Source organism: Zonotrichia albicollis, chromosome 26 (genome assembly GCF_047830755.1).
Source record: "Zonotrichia albicollis isolate bZonAlb1 chromosome 26, bZonAlb1.hap1, whole genome shotgun sequence".
Classification (NCBI taxonomy): Eukaryota; Metazoa; Chordata; class Aves; order Passeriformes; family Passerellidae; genus Zonotrichia; species Zonotrichia albicollis.
In genome coordinates, this window is record NC_133844.1 from 203146 (window position 1) to 218763 (window position 15618).

The 15618-nt window shown below is 52.5% G+C and overlaps 1 pseudogene; it reads left to right on the forward strand.

The window, feature by feature from the left end:
- Positions 1-3175: 3175 nt before the first annotated feature.
- LOC141731833 (serine/threonine-protein kinase pim-1-like) lies at positions 3176-14897 on the forward strand (annotated as a pseudogene).
- Positions 14898-15618: the final 721 nt, after the last annotated feature.

The following is a 15618-nucleotide window of genomic DNA, read 5'->3' on the forward strand; positions in this document are numbered from 1 at the left end:
AGCTGTCACGGGGCAGGGAGGGCCAGGGCTGGCAGTGGCTGCTCAGGGATGGCTTTGGCCCGTGTCCCTCCAAGCAGTGACTGCCCAAGCAGCTCCACAGCCCCCGGGCTCTCCTCCCGGCCTGCTGGGCTTTGTTGGGTGGCACAGCCTGTGCCAAGGGGCGGCAAGGTGCCTGCAGGCCCCAGCTCTGGGGGAAACGGAGAACATCCTGCCCGCATCCACCGTGCTGCCAGCTCAGCAGGGCAGCACAGCACGGGCTGACGCTCCCCATTGCTCCTACAGGTGCAGCCGGCCCCACCACACGGGGTCTGGATTCCCAGAAGGGGTGTGAAAAATGGCAATCCCTTGTTTATAATATTTTATTAATAATAAAATGGTTATAAAAATAGCAATATCATTAGAGTGATAAAAATTTTGGACAATTTGGATTAGGGCAATCGGAGACAATAGAAAAAAAGAGATACAGAAATCTGGGTACCCATTTTCTGGGCAGTATTAGCCCAAAAAAGGACACACTTTAACAGAGGATTAGTCCTAAAAAACAATAACCTGTTGCATATTCATACATCTCATACATGATACATAAATTCCATTCAAACACAGAATTCTCTCTGGTCATCGTCAACTTCTCCCTCTTAATCTTAACCGGCTTCTTGAGGGCTGAGCGAGGCAGGAAGAAGTTAGTTTCTTCTGATAAGAGAGCAATAAATTCTTTCTCTTTGAAGGATTTCAGTGTCTAGTGGTGGCTATATTTACAAAAAGCCAACCATAAAATATGCATTTTTCACAGGGGCTCAGAATGGGTTACTGTTGGGGAACACTCTGTTTGCTTGGGATAAGGGTCAGTTTGGCCTTCGATTTCTGCCAGGAAAGGATTTAGGAGTGCTCAAAGAGCCCTGACTGAGAGTTTTCCTGTTGCGTTGCATGTTTTTGATTGTAATTAGGTCCTAGTAGTCAGTTTACAATGCCCCCTTATTTTGTATTGTTACAGCATATTTTATTACCAAAGGGTTGCTCCTTTCCATCCTGTGTTGTTGGCTGTGCCCTAGTTGTCCATCTCCCCAAAGTCCTGCCCTTTTGTTCCCTGTTCCTCCTCCCATTCAATGTCAATCCCTCCCCAAGCCTGCCCCTTTGTCTAGAAACTTCCCTGTCCATTTGGTATCCTTTCAAACCCTATTGGTTTCTTTAGGTTGTCCTCCTCCCCTGGTTTAAACATTGTATTCCCCGCCTTGTGTTCTACCCTCAGTTTCGCCCAATTGGCTAAAGACTGTATCCTCCCCAGGGACCTCCCCAGTTTGGAAATCGGTGTATGGCGTTAATTAAGTGTCTTTCTGTCGCTGACTCTGCAGGGAACAAACATACAGAAAACATCTCCCTGTTCCTTGTCCCTACCCCAGCGCACTCCACCTGTGCTGTAAAGCAGCCGTGCCCTACAGCCAAACCCCAGAGTTGACAGTTTTCTGGGGGCGGCCCACTCTGGGTGTTGGTGTTGGCAGCTAGTCGGGCTGAAGAAACCGGGCACTGCAGCACTTCCCGAAGCAGCTCTTCATTTGCAATAAAGAGATGGAGCTGTCAGCCCAGTGTCCGGGTGGCAGGAGTGGCAGCTGCACTGGCTCAGCTCCATGCCCAGGAGCAGCCATGGATGCCCATGGTGTGGGCAGGCAGGAGCCAGGCAGGGGCTGCTGTGACCAGCGGCGGGGTCCCGAGGGCTGGGGGAGCCCATGCTGAGCATCCCTGGGCTGAGGGCCATTCCTTCCCCGGCATCATCTGGGTCTGGACCTCCTCCAGTGGCAAGCCTGGGAAAAGAGGGAAGCTATGAAGATTATCTCCATGGAAACAGTCTGACCCACAATGTCAGCAGGTGACAAATAAGGTTTGGCTGAGCAATGGACCTGGGATACACAAAAACAATCAAGGCAGTCCATTTGTACAGATGCGGGCACACTCTGCGGGTACAGCTGAGGCCATGAGGTCACAGCAGGCTCAGGGGTCACAGCAGGCTGAGGTCACAGCAGGCTCAGGGGTCACAGCAGGCTGAGGTCACAGTTGGCTCTGAGGTCACAGAGGTGCCAGACCCGGTGGTTGCACAGCAGCACAAGGAGCGAGCAGTCAGTGCTTGAGCACAACTGTTGCGGCAGCAGCGGCGGTGGCAGCAGTGGTGCTGACATTGGGACAGCGGTGGCAGCAAGAGCTGCGGGACTGGCAGAGGGCAAGGCACCATGGCCCTTGCTCTGCGCCTCTTCCTCCTGCTCCTCCTGGCCGTGGCCCTGCCTGCCAGGGCTGCCCAGGCTGCTCCGCTGCAAGGGTGGCGGGCAGGTGAGCCGGCAGCCTGGCTCCCCTTTCCCGGGACAGCGCTCCCTGCTCCCCGGGAAGCGCTGGGGATGGTTTTCCCCAGGCCTTTAGGGAGGGTTTCCTCTGGGGGAGGGAGAGAGCCCCCAGGGCCCTGGGCAGCCCCAGTTTCCTTGCCAGGGATTTTTCACAGCGCCGGCAAAGAGGGTGCAGAGTGACCAGGAGCCAGCCCAGAGCTCCCCAGGCCCCTGTGCAGCTTTGGTCTTGTCCATTCACACATGGCTCCCGTAGCCTTAACCAACCCCCCTGCAGTGCCCTGTTCCCAAAGGCAGAAGGGGATCCCAGCACACAAAGGAAATGGTTCAGGTCTTTGCTCCATTCTAGATTTGGATCATGCCTTGGAAGATTTGGAAGTCCAGGTGAATGACACCTTGAATGTCTTGGCGAATGCCAGAGGCAAGTTCTGAATTTCCCTTTTTACTGGCAGAATAATCAGTGTCCATGTAGCAAGAGCTCACCCATCGGCCATTTTTGTTAACGTTAAGTCAGGGCTGAAGAATTCTGTAAACCTTGCCCTGCTCCTTTCTGGAGCACTGAGGGATCCCACAGGATGGCTGTCAGTGGGAGGAAGGAGCATTTAGCTGTCCATCCTCCTCCCATGTGCAATGCCACTGTGTCCTTCCGTGTGCTCTGTGCAGTCACAGAGAAGAGCAGAATGGGCAGGGGCCAGGCCCAGGGCTGTGCCCCAGGGCTGAGCCTTGCCTGCAGCCTGAGGATCTGCTATAGTGCCAAGGGTGATGTTCTGTCCTGCCTTTCTTTGCAGCTGAACCTGTTGGTGAAGGTGATCTGGCTTCCCAAACCACATCCACGACTGAGCCTTCGGGAGATGGTGAGGGTAAGTCAAGGCCTTTCCCCTGGGAGAGCTGCCAGCTCAGAGCCCAAAGCTCGGCCAGGGGGGCATCGCTGCAGGTGCCAGGACAGAGCCATGCACGTGTGTGCCCTCGCCCTGCGCCATCCCCTCACCACTCCTGCGGCTCAGTGGTGCCCGTGCAGCTGAGCAGAGATGGCAGAAGCTTCTGTGGCTGATGTGTTACAGATGTGTCTGCAGGGAGGACTTTTCCTGTCCCGGTGATGATTCTTACACAGAAGCCAGGCTCTCATCACAGGGGTGAGGATCAATATTGTTCACCAACCCATATTGGGGAATGATGTTTTCTAAGATAATCCTGGCAATTATTTCCGTGTTTTTTTTCTAGTTGGAAAGGCTTCTACCAAATGAGTGTGGTGGTCAGCTCTTACCAATAAATATTTGTAATTCTGTACAGGGGGCATTTCAGTAAAGTCTATGTGAATGTTTTGGAATGGCCTTTGGGCTAATTCTCTTTCCCCTGGTATGGTTTTTCTCATCACCTTTTGATCTACTTTTTGGCAAATTAAGCACCCTTGAGTTACTGCTTTTGCTAACTCATATATTCCGATACTTAGACTTTCTCTTAAAATGTGATCGCATAACCCTTGGAGCCCCCAGTGGGTTTATTCATGTATCTCTGTTAACATTTTCTGGGCGAGGTCTTTATTTAAAAATTTATGCCCATCTGGTGTCAACCACTCCCCTTGTTCCCCCTGATGCATTTTTAATTCTTTTATTGGTTTTAGTTCTTTCTCACTGAATACTAGTTTTCCTTTCCTTTCTTCGCCTAACACTTTGTTTGACCTCAGTCATTTCAGTGGCTCCCCTGGGTCTAATGCTGCCTCCTTAGCCATTTGGTCAGCTAACTGATTCCCTTTTTCCTCGATGGTATTCCCTTTCTGATGTCCCTTAACATGTACCACTGCAATCTCTGCAGCTTTAGGTAGAGATTCTAATATCGATCTTATCAGTTCTGTGTGCACGAAGTTTTTTTCCTTTGGAGTTCAGATACTCACATTCCTACTAAATCTTTCCAAATGTATGAATGATCCCAAAGGCGTACTGTGAGTCAGTGTAAATTGTCCCTTGGTTGCCTTCCAATAAGTCAAGTCCCCTCTTTAAGGCATAGATTTCGCAACACTGAGCTGACAAATTAGAAGGCAGTTTGCCCTTCTCGGTAATTTTCATGTCTTCCTTTTCTGTATCTTCAATTATTGCATATCCAGACATCCTTTTCCCCTCCACTACTCTTGAAGACCCATCAGTGAATAATTTTCTTCCATAAGGTAAAGGTGTCTCTTCCAGATCTTCCCTAACTTTTGTCTGAAAGTCCACCAGTTCCAAGCAGTTATTCTCTAGTTCTAATAATGGCTCTCCAGAGAGAAACTGTGCTGGATTTAGGGTTTTAGAGGTTACCAGCTCTAGGTTGTCAGCATCTATTAAGATTATTTCATATTTCAATACTCTGGAGTCAGTAAGCCACTTCTGGATCCTTTGGCTTAAAATTGTTTTTAGATCCATGGGTTGTATGGATTCTTGTTTTGCCTCGCAAGGCCAGTTTTTGAGTTTCTTCAGGTAAAGTGGCTGCTGCACCAACTGCTCGAATACAGGTGGGCCACCCCCTAGCTCCTGGGTCTAGCAGTTTGGAGATGTAAGCAATTGGTTTCTTACACCCTCCCCACTCTTGGGCTGCCACCCCATAAGCAATTCCTTTTTCCGTATTTACAAATAGGTCAAATTCTTTTTTCCAGATTGGGCAAACTTAGGACAGGTGCCGAGGATAGTTTGTCTTTCAAATTATTTAGTTTTTCGTCATCCTCAGCTGTCCATTCTGTTGAGTCAGGGTTTACTAATTTGTCATATAAAAATTTTACACTTTGGGTATATTGGTCTAACCATAACTTGCAGTACCTAAACAAGCCTAATAGTTTTCTGACATGTCGCTTAGTTATTGGTGCTGATATGGATAGTATGCCTGAAATTCTTTCAGGACTTAATTTCTTATATCATTTCCCAATTATGTGTCCCAGATAAGTAACTTCTGCTTCCACAAATTGCAATTTATTCTGGGATATTTTTAAACCCTTTGCTCCTAGGAAATTTAGAAGTCGTATACTTGTTGCCCTGACATTATTCTGTTCCTCTCCAGATACTAATAAGTCATCTACATATTGTAGAATTTGTACTCCGGGGTGAATTGTTCTAGAAGCCCTGCTAAGGCTTGCCCAAAGAGATTTGGGGACTCGGTAAATCCTTGGGGTAGGCACATCCACCTTAGTTGTTGTTTCCTCCTCTTCTCTGGATGTTCCCACTCAAATGCGAACCAATCCCTATATTCCTCAGCAAACGGACATGCCCAAAATGCATCTTTTAAATCTATAATAGTAAACCAGGCATGCTGTGTTGGGATCTGACTTAAGAGGGTGTAGGGGTTTGGGACCACTGGATGCCTGGTTATAGTTCTCTTATTTATTTCCCTTAAGTCTTGGACCAATCGGTATTTTCCGTCTGCCTTCTTGATTGCTAAAATAGGGGTGTTGTGGGGAGACATACATGGCTCTAAGATACCTTCCTCTAATAGCTGCTTAATCACAGGGGTCAGTCCCTTTTTCCCTCAATAGACATTGTGTATTGCTTTACCCGAACGGGAGGAATTCCTTTTTGCATTTCAATTTTTATTGGTGGGATGTCTAGATAGCCCCTCTTTCCTTCTCCTGCCCAAACCTCTGGGTTTATCTGCTCTGTATCTCCCGATGTCAATTTCATGATCTGGACTATCATTCTCCCATCCTTTGGGATAATTCCCACTCCTAATTGGACTTGCAGGTCCCTTCCTAGCAAATTACTTTCTAGATTAGGTAAATAGATAAAATCAGCCACACACTGCCTTCCATTTCCTTTAGTTTCTACATTTTCAACTATGGAGGCTCTAAATGGTTTTCCCTCCACTCCCATCACCTCACAGACCTTTCTCCCAGGCGTCACTCTGGTGGGTAATTCCTTTATACTTGATCTATCTGCTCCAGTATCAACTAAAAATTCCAATTCCTCACTTTGGGGACCCACCTCAAAGTTTACTAGGGGCTCTTCTTGATGATACATTGGGTCCCCTAACATATAAAGCCCCTGACACCCCTAGTCATCTCCCCTCAGGAGTCTCTCAAGAGCCTCTCGTTCTTTTACAATTGCCTCATCAAAAGAGAGTTTATTGCAATTCCTTCTTATGTGTCCTATCTCTCCACAATAATAACATTTCCTCTCACTCAGTGGTACCACTGATCTTCTGTTTGTATCCACCCATGGAGGTAGTATAGGTTTATCTTTGGGTGTTTCAAAGGAGGACTTTCGTCTACTTTCACTGACTCTCGATGGTTGTCCCTGCTGATCTCTGTTTACCCCTTGACTTTCCCTGGCTACAGCTACCATGATTCTAGCTGTAGCTTTGGCTTTCTCTTCTTCTCTCCTTAAATATATCTTTAAGGCTTCCTTTAATAGTTCATTTATTCCCTTTTCCTGCCAGTCCTCCATTTTCTCTAACTTTCTCTGGATGTCTGGCCACGATTTTGTAACAAATTGCACTTTTAGAAGCACTTGGCCTTCAGAGCTATTGGGATCTATGTTGGAATATAATTGGAAGTTCCTCTTTAACCTATTAAGCCAAGTAGCTGGGGTTTCATCCTTTTCTTGCATGCTATCAAAAACTAGTTTTGTGTTATTACTTTGGGGAACTGATTCCTTTATTCCTCTAACCATCAGAGACCTATACTCTTCCATGTTCCTCCTATCTTCCTCTTCATTAGGGTCCCACTCAGGGCCCTGTAAGGGTAATTTCTGGTCATTGGGATCTCCTGAACGATTTTCTCACTCCCAGATCCGCATTCCTGTGGCCCTGATCATCCTCACTTCTTCAGGGCTGAACAGAATTTTTAAAATAGAGTACAACTCTCCCCAGGTGTAAATGTTGGGGCCTAGAAATGGTCTACTTGGTTCGATATACCTACCGGATCCTCCACTAACTTCCCTAACTCCTTTTCAAAGCCTCGAATTTCAGTGGCTGTTAATGGGGCATTTACAAACCCAAGCCCCCACGTATCCCACCCATGGGGACTTCTCCAAGAGGAAAAAGCTTCTCCACTTTAGATGTTTTAGATCGTGTATTACAGTAAGGTCCCTCTGTGAGGTTACCCTTCTGTGAAGAAATGGGATGAGTGGGGGCTAGTGGGCTCCTACTAGCTGGGTTAGGGATGGAGGTGCTCCCCTCCCAGTTAGGGGGAGGTAATGGTACAGCAATAAGTAAGGGGAAAGAGACTGAACCTGTAGGAAAGGACACTGGGAGTGAGGCTGGAGAGACAGTGGAAGAGACTGAGGGGAAGGCTGGAGAAAGAACTGGATTAGAGGGAGGTGGGACAGAAGTATTTGGAGCAGATGAGGGAGTTGAGGTTAGGGTAGGAGTATTGACCATAGGAGGGTTAATTGGAGGTGGTAATGGGATTGGAGCGGCTGCTGGTTCTGGGGATGGAGAGGCCAGAGGTAAAATCGGGGGATCAGTGAAAAGACCGTAGCATGTTTCCTCTGGGAAAATTTGGTTATATGGAGGAGCTATTTCAGTCCATGTTGCTGGTCTTGTTCTTCATCTGTGACACCAACATTTTCACCTTCAGGCCAATTTGTAATTACCTCCAAAATCCCTGGGCCATTCAGTTTACCTATAAGGGCAGTGTCTCTGTCCCTCTGGGAGCCTCTCAGGAACCCTCAGCCAGTCCCGAGTTGGCAGACACTGGGGGCCAACCCCGACACGGCCGACAGCAGGGAGACACTCTCCCAAGCCCCGAGGGTATGGAGGGCACGTGGTCATCTTTGCAGCAGGAGAGACACCAGAGACATGGGTACAAGATAAAGGGCCGACTCTTAGCAGGGGTTAATCCCAGGTTTTATTCCAGGAGTCCCAAAGGAGCCCCTACACCTCAGGGCGCTCCTGCTGAGAACCCTGGGAGATGTGCCAAGGTTACATTTAAAGGGAGGTGGAAACCAAAAGTAGATAACATTTTACTAACCAATAAGTGACCCTAAGGGATGGATACTGGGGGACGGACATTTAGGACAGCATATAGGGCAAGGCTTGGGGTGCTGACCCCCAGCCTTTGGCTGATCACTCGACATCCTGGACCGAAGCTTCTAGATGGAGGGGATGGGATGCTGAGTGATTGACAGAGAGCCAGGGTGGGGATTTGGGGATGATCTCAGCAAGGGAAAGGGATTACACAGGTAAAGGGAGGGGGGTACCATCTGAGATGAACCATTTGGGAAAAATACGGGGATTCAAAAACAAAACTATTACAAAATATTATAAAGTACAAAAACACACTACGACACACCACCCAGATCTGGTGTTTACTGCACAAGCGCCCAGATCTGGAAATTTTCCAGGGCTGACACAGCCCAAGTCCAGCAATTTGCTGGCACAGACAGCCAAAATCCGGCAATTTCCTGATGCCAATACAGGTGCTCAGACCTGGTGTTTGCTGCCACTGCCAGTGCTCAGATCTGGATATTTCCCGGTTCTGGCAGAGCCAAGTCCAGAAATTTTCTGGCAAAGAAAAGCATAATCTGGCAATTGCCTGCTACCATCATTGGCAATGCCAAGATCCGGTGTTTGCTGGCACCACCAGTGCCCAGATGCTGGAATTTCCTGGTGCCAGCACAGCCTGAGTCTAGTAATTTTCTGGCAAAGAAAGCCAAGACCTTGCAAATACCTGGTGCTGGCCCCACCCAGATCTGGTGTTTGCTGGCACTGCCAGTGCTCAGATCCAGCAGTTTCCCAGTGGCAGCACAGCCCAAGTCCAGCAGTTTGCTGGCACAGAAAGAAAAAACCCGGCAATTTTCTGGTGATAACACCGGCAGCACCCAGATCTGCCTTTAGCTGGCACTGCCAGTGCCCAGATCTGGCAATTTCCCTGTGCCAGCACAACCCAAATGCAGCAATTGTCTGGCAAAGAAAGCCAAAGCCCGGCACTGCCCAGATCTGGTGTGTTGGGGTTGGTTTAAAAGAAGAGGGAGACCTCGGCTTAAGGCCATGGGAAAACCCTCTTTAGTTGGGGTCAGCAGGAGCTCCCGCCCATAATCCTCTTGTTCAGTTATGCAGATTATTACTAGAAAGTTCTGAATTCTCTTTGCTACCATTGGTTACTTTATACTGCAAACACTGTAATATTCTTAATCCTTCCTTCCTCTTGGATTCTTCCCTCAGATTCCACCTTAACCCCTCCCCATAAATAAATGTATAAATATTCCTGCTAGACCCTGGACCCAGGCCTTTTTCTGCTTCTCTCTCTGTACTGTGTATGCCGTCTTGTTTGTTGTGTTTGCCTTCAGTAAAGTTCTGTTTCCAGACAACGAGATGAAAGCAGTCTCTGTCTGTAAAGTTGCCAGAGCTGGTTCTCAGGGAAAGCACTGGTCAACAGTGCAGACGAGGACCAGAAGGTTTCACTGGCGTTTGCTGGCACTGCCAGTGCCCAGATCTGGAAATTTCCCTATTCTGACACAGCCCAAGTGCAGCAATTTGCTGGCACAGAAACCCAAAACCTGGCAACTTTCTGCTACTGGGTCTGGCACCACCCACATCTTGTGTTTCCTGCACAGGAACCCAGATTTGGAAATTTCCCGATGTCAGCGGAGCCCAAATCCGGCAGATTTCTATCACTGGCAACAACACCACCTAGATCTGGTGTTTGCTGGGACCGCCAGTGCCCAGATGTGGAAAGTTCCCGGTGCCTTTACAGCCCAGGTCCAGCAATTTGATTTTAGCCACCTTAAGAAGGGAAGTTCCTTGGACTGTGACTTTCCTTTTTCTTGGAACTGTTTAAACCTGCTCTGGACTGAAAACCCAGAAAAACACCGGCAGCTCACGCCTGTGGCCCACCGAGCTCTGGGACGCTGCATTCCAGCTCCAGAGGGACTTAGAAGAGACAGAGGGAGCCAACTACAACCCACAAAAAGGACTTTGTGAATTTGCCATCTCTTCAGCACTGTCAGAGGTTTTATTTAATATTATTCATTTTTCATGCTTCTGAATACTTTACTTGTTAAAAAAACTGGGGTTTTTTTCACTTTTGTCAAGGGAAGTCTTTCCCTGAACTAGTAGGGGGAGGGGCCACTTGAACTTGCTTTCTAGACGGACCCCTTTAGGAGGTTTCCTCCCCAAATTTGTCCTAAGCCAGCACAAACAGTCACAATGAAAATTTCACCAGTGGCGTAATTTCCTGGTGGCAAATCTTGTGACAGAAGCTTGACCTTGTTCTCCATGAGAGATTCTTGGGAAGAGCAGACAGGAGAAGATTCCTGGAAAACTGAAACAGCTTTCCGGAAGGGAAATGAAAATGAAAGAAACAATCCAAGATGTTTTACTCTATTTATTTCTATGCTCCCCTTTTCAATGTTGCACTGCTTCTCCATCCCAGTAATTCCAGATGCACCTCACCTCTAGGATGGATGACTTAGTGATTTTAGACACTCTAAAATACCATGAGCCAGACACAGTTTTCCTTCGCCTGTTTTTACTGGAAAGCAACACTGGAGGTGTAAGTGCAGTGCTGGGCTCAGGTGGGAATCCTACCCCAAGGGAAGGTGGCCCGACAGTGCTTGACCCTCAGCAAGGACAATGCACAGCAGCAAGCAAGGGGATCGCTGTGCCAGTGTGCAGGAGTCAGGGCTCTGCATCCGGGCTCAGCGCTGCAAAGTTCCCGTGTTTGGGCAGACGGAGGGGCTGTCCCCGGGGCGCGCGGGGCTCGAACGTGGGGCTCGTGGGGCGAGCGGGGAACGGACACGGGGACGAACGGCCCCGGTGCTTCAGTTGCAGCAGCGGCAGCGGCGGCAGCAGCAGCGGCGGCAGCAGCGGCGGCAGCAGCGGCGGCAGCGGCAGCAGTAGCGGCGGCAGCACCAAAACAGATACTTTTGAATAGTCTTTCTCCTTTTCTTTCTCTTTCTCTCTTTCTTTCTCTTTCTCTCCCTTTCCCGCTGTCGGACACCCTTATCTCGGGGTCCCTTACCCGGCGTCCCTCTCCTCTCCCCGCCTCCCTCTCCCCTGCAGGGCCGGGCCATGCCCCCGCCCCGCCCCCGGCCCCGGGCGGGGCTGCCCCGTGCCCGGCCCCCGCCGTCCCGCCGCGGTCTCGCCTCCGCCCAGCTCGGGCTGTACTGGCGGTGGCGCTGCTGGGCGGGCATCAGTGCCTGGTGTGGGGGCGGCATCGCCGCCCTTCGGCTCCGCCTGGCCCAAGCCCGGCCCCGGACCCGACGCAGGGTCCAGTCCCGACCCCGGCCCCGGCCCCGGCCCCGGCTCCTCCCGGGGCCCGCGGAGGACACACGCGGCGCGGCCGCTCCCGCCGCCTCCGCTGCGGATTCCCCGGCCCGAGCTCCGCCGCTCGACAGCGCGGCCTCCGGCCCCGAGCCGCCGAGGCCCGGGGCGGGTGGGGATGCCGGGCCCGGGGCGGGTGAGGGGCGCTCGGGGGCCGTGGCTGGCCCCGGGCCGAGCGCTGACAGCCGCGTCCCGCCCGCAGGGAAGGCGCAGGAGGCCCTGCAGGAGCGGTACCGGCTGGGTTCGCTGCTGGGCCGCGGCGGCTTCGGCAGCGTCTTCGCGGCCACGCGGATCTCGGACGGCGCCCCGGTGAGCGGCGGGGCCGGCGGCGGGCGGAGGCGGAGGGGATGGAGGAGGAGGATGGGTCGGGGCACGGCGGGACGGGCGGCGAGCTGAGCCCGCTGCTCTCCCTCGCTCGCAGGTGGCCATCAAACGCGTGCCGCGGGATCGCATCCGGCACTGGGGCGAGCTGGTGAGTGAGCGGGGCCAGCGGCTACAGCCGGGCCGTGCCGGGCGGCGAGGAGCCGGGGCCCGGCAGGGTGGGAGCCGCCGGGAGCCCTGCGGGGAGAGCGGGCGTGGGCTGAGCGGGGCGTGCAGAGCATCCCGGGCTGGCTGAGGGCTTCCCCAGGCCTGGCACGGCCTCGGCCCCACTGACGGCATCGTGCTCCTCACGCAGCCCGACGGCACCAGCGCACCCCTGGAGATCGTGCTGCTGGCCAAGGTGTCCTGTGGCTGTGGTGGTGTCATTCAGCTCCTGGAGTGGCTGGAGCTCCCCGACAGCTTCCTGCTGGTGCTGGAGCGTCCAGAGCGGTGCCAGGAGCTCTCGGGTTTCCTGGCGGAGCGAGGGTTCCTGCCAGAGGAGGAGGCGCGGGTGCTGTTCCGCCAGGTGCTGGAGGCCGTGCGGCACTGCACCAGCTGCGGGGTCCTGCACCGGGACATCAAGCCCGAGAATATCCTGCTCAACCTGGCCAGCGGGCAGCTGAAACTCATCGACTTTGGCTGTGGCGCCTTCCTCCAAGACACAGCCTACACCCAGTTTGCAGGTGAGCCTTCTCAGGGGGTGCTCCTGGGCATCTCATGGCCCAGCCTGGGTGCAGCACTGGGGCCTCCCCCTATTGCAGCCGGGATGGGATTGATGCTAGAGCCGAGTTGATTTGGGTGGGGGTGTGAGGGGGGCCAGCTCCCAGCCCTGCTGACAGCCTTCAGCACTCACTGTGGCCTGGGCTGGGGCTGGAGCTGGAGCAGCCAGCCCGACACAAATCCCCATGGGGGTAGCAGAGAGGGAGGTCTGACCGCGTGCCCCGGACGGTTTGGTGTGCAGGCGAGGAAGGGCTGGACTGCTCCACTCCCCTTGTTTGCCTTGGCTTATTAAGATTTTTGGGGGCCATGCAGGTGGGGAGGAGAGTGGATTTTCTCCACTACGGAGTGGGTTTTTCCTTTGTGTGTCATGGTTGGGCCTTCCTAGGGTTTCTTCTGCCCTCTTCCAGCACCAGTGGCTTCTTTTCCAGCCCCGAGTTTGTGCACAAGTCCCAGGTGCTGGCAAGAGGGCAGCGCTCACCCCGTGTGCCTCTGGGGCAGCCCCCACATGCCCAGGGATGCTGGGGCCAGGCTCTGGGAGCAGCAGCATCCCCTGCTGAGCTGTGTCTGTGTTCCACAGGAACCCTGTCCTACAGCCCACCAGAGTGGATCCAGCACCAGCGCTACCACGGCGAGGCAGCCACAATCTGGTCCCTGGGCCTCCTGCTGTGCCACCTGGTCATGGGGAAGCACCCGTTCAGGAGGGGCCAGGAGATCATCCGGGGGCGGATCTTGTTCCCACGATGGCTCTCTCAAGGTGGATCCTCATCTCTGGGCACGGGGGCAATACCAGTGCTGGGAGACAGCAGCGGGCTCATGGGCATCCCACTCTGGCAGCTGCTGAGGAGGTGGCACATGTCCTGCTCTCCTGCTCTCCTCCAAACAGAGTATCCATGGGGAAGTTTAGGCCCAGCTCTGGGCACACCCAGCATGACCTGGGCATGGGAACAGGGGGGCAGCTTCTCCAACTGACTGGTGATTTCTGGTTTCTCTCCCCAGCGTGCCAAGATGTCATTAAGAGGTGTTTGTCCATGCAACCCTCGGACAGGCCATCCTTAGAAGATCTTTTCTGTCATCCTTGGGTGAAGGATGTTTCCCTGCCCTAGAAGACTGAAGATATCCACGTGCACAGTTGGATCCAGGGGCCTGGCAGGTACCAGCTCCATGCATGTCTTGGCAATCAGTGGCACGCAAACCAGGCTGGTTTTGTCCTGCCTGTAGCTCTGAGCAGGGTTCAGCAGAAGGGAACACACAGCTCTTGGGCTGGAGCTGAGCTGCAGACCTGATGTGGCAAGCACTGGTGGCCACCATCCCCCTGGTTTTGTTTGTCCTGTTCATGGATGGCTGGGGCCCTGGGCAGAGACCTGAGAGCCTGGTCTGGCCCCAGGGCAGGAGAAGGAGCCCCTGGAGAAGCTGTTCCAGGTCGGGCTGCTGCTGGAGACACCAAGGACAACCTCAAGGATGACAATCTCTTCCCAGCCTGGCCAGCTGAAGATGATGGACTTGGATTCTGGTATTTTCTTCAAAGCCAGGCTCCAGACCCAATTTGCAGGTGAGTCCACAGACAGGGGAATGCTCCCAGATCTGGGCATGGCACAGTCTGGCCGGGCACCAAAGGTTCCCCCTTTGCTGGGGCAGATGCAACTCATTCTTCAGTCACTGCCCAGCTGCATTTTGGCTCTGGGCAGCTGCTGAGGGCTGGATGTGCCGTGGCTGGCTGCAGGCTGGGCACACGTCCTGCCCTCCTGCTCTGTGCCAAAGGCAGCAGGGATGGGCAGCTCTGGGCACAGCTCTGGGCACAGCCAGCATGGCCTGGGCACCGCAGGCCTTGGCACAAGGGCACAGGAGCCCTCAGCTGACGCGCGGTTTCTGCTTTCTCTCCTTGCAGCCGGGCTCTGCGGGTGCTGAGGCTGCTCTGGGCTCTGCCAGGGCTCTGCTGGGCTCAGCCCTGGGTCCAGCTGGACTGGCTCTGCCCTCACATTGCTCTCACAGCTCTGCATCAGACGAGGCTGTTGTGAGCACAGCGCCTGAGCTTTCTGCTTTGGCAGGTGAGTGAGACTCTGCTGCAGGCCCAGAGATTGCAGCTGGGGACACACATCCAATTGGCAAGGACCCAAACTCTCCACAGTCCCAGCTGAACGCCTGGATCTGCACAGGGTGTTTTGTCTGTCCCATTCTTCCTTCTTGATTGGCTGGAATTGTGTAATTGCACTTTCTTCCTCCTCTAGCAGTGCCAAGAGTGGGCCAAAGCTGGTGAGTGGGCCATGCTCCTGAGGCAGTGCAGTCTGGAGCTGATGGATGGAGAATTGCCCTTCTGCACTTCCAAACCAGAGCAAAAAGCCGTAAGTGGGACTTTGTGTCTCTAAGAAATCCCTGTAAGTTTCAAGGGGAATGTGCAGCTCATTCCCAGGCTGAGAAGGAAGGTCATCTTCTAAAGGATTTGGGCTTTGACAGAGTTTCCATTCCCAGTCCTGCTTGGAGCTGGAAGGGCACTAAGCAATTTCCTCTTGCTTTGACCACAATTTCAAATATCAATGTTGGAAACAAAGCCCAAAATCTTTTAAGAGGCTTTTGAGGTCACAAAGATGGATCCATGCCATCAGCACATTTACAATGTAAATAACTGAGTTCTCTTTTTAAAAAGATCATTTACCTCTTAATTCAAAGAATGTAAATTTGCCTTTATGTTTTGGTTTTTTTCATTAACTGTATGTTATGTTTTTGCACTAACACTTGGATTTTATTCTTATCTTTTACAATTTACCTATTTTTTAGCTTTTTCCTTTTTTTTTTTCCTTTCAATAGAAAACATGTCCTATCAAAGGAATGTCCTTTCCTCCTGGTTTCGTGTGGAGCAGCTCCCTTCCTGCTGGCTGAGCTGCTCAGGCAGAGCGCGGCAGCTCCTGGCCCTGCAGGGCTGAGGCTTTTCCCTGTTGCTGGGCACAGACTGATGGAGCAGCACTGCTGAACTCGGGCACACAGAGGGACCAGCAGC